Source organism: Pseudomyrmex gracilis, unplaced genomic scaffold (assembly GCF_002006095.1).
Source record: "Pseudomyrmex gracilis isolate BER0280 unplaced genomic scaffold, ASM200609v1 scaffold_2339, whole genome shotgun sequence".
Taxonomy (NCBI): Eukaryota; Metazoa; Arthropoda; class Insecta; order Hymenoptera; family Formicidae; genus Pseudomyrmex; species Pseudomyrmex gracilis.
This window is the reverse complement of record NW_018022923.1, coordinates 6,441-7,817: the sequence shown is the minus strand read 5'-3', so window position 1 is coordinate 7,817 and position 1,377 is coordinate 6,441. Positions and strand designations below refer to the sequence as shown.

The 1,377-nt window shown below is 39.5% G+C and overlaps 1 protein-coding gene across 1 annotated transcript in view; it reads right to left on the bottom strand.

Moving 5' to 3' along the window:
- The window catches only part of LOC109862761, a 6,744-nt gene that overhangs the window by 1,627 nt on the left and 3,740 nt on the right, over positions 1–1,377 (bottom strand). The window lies entirely within an intron of this gene.

Below are 1,377 nucleotides of genomic sequence, written 5' to 3'. Positions count from 1 at the left end.
TGTGACCAAACAGTCCGCAAAACCGTATGAGCATCTGTTTATGACAAAACGTTGACCGCAGTCGGGTCGATCTGTTGAACGCATTGACGACAGATTGCCACCAAACGCCAAACAGATCTGCTCGTGCATACGTGCGGACTGTTTGCACGCAAGACTACTAAACTGTCTGTTTGACATCTAGACAACAAAATGGCGATTATCTGCGATCATATCTGTCGCCTGTGTTGAGAACAGATTGTTAACAAACATTGAACAGTCTTTTACAGTTAGACCTTGTTTATGCGGGCTATAACTGTTAACTTATGCTGGAACCGGTAAAGTTCAACTGTAAGATTTTAATACTTCTGTTTATACGCATTCGGCAATGAAGCAATCATAAATTTAATGTATTATTCTCGTATTTGTTGAGTAATATGAACAATGGGTGCTTTTCAGCTACGTACAGTCGACACTGTGTAACACATCGTCCACTAGTGTGAATGAGATACACTGATATGCTCTTTCTCACGCTAATAGACAGTATGTTATATATTTAACTTTAATTTTCTCAGAAATTTGACGTGTTAGGTCGATTTCGCCGCCGGATTCGTTTTCAGTGACCAAAAATCCATTAAAAAACACCCATATATATGTATATATGTGTTGGAAAGCAACAATAGTTCGTTCTGTATGCTGTGCGTATGAATAAGCGTTTTTTATGTTTAAGGTGGAAAAAGTACAGCTCCTTTAGTTTTTTTATGTTACTGCGATTGCGCGCACAGCTAGTTCTAGTTGCAGCGCTGCTGGTTATCTTCTTCTTCCCGCTTTTTTAGTTCGTCACCGTTTCCGTTTTTTTGATCACTTACTGTATCTTACGTTTTACTTGCGTGTCTTTCCACAAAGGAAACAGTAGAATTAGTAGTTCAGTTTATTTTATACGTATGCATGTACAAACTTATAAAGTGCAAAATAAAGCAGATTGTTTTGTGCAGCTTTCAAAAACATATTGGATCATTTCTCCAACAATATGTACCCAGCAAACAATTTGGTTGCGAGATGTCGCAGTTTTGTCGCCAACCGCCGGCGAAATAAGTAGACCAAATCCATATCCATCTGTGTCCTCATTAGGATATGGTTTGGCGACCATATCTGTCAAATATGTGAGATGTCAAAATGAGACCAAAATCATAACAAATCTGCCACTAGCAAAGCAAAGCCAAAGTGACGCACTAAATCCAGAACAGATTTGGTGATTGTTTGTTGGCGATCTGTCGTCAATGCGTTCAACANATCGACCCGACTGCGGTCAACGTTTTGTCATAAACAGATGCTCATACGGTTTTGCGGACTGTTTGGTCACAGTATTGCTAAAGCAGATCTGCTTGCTATCGACCATCT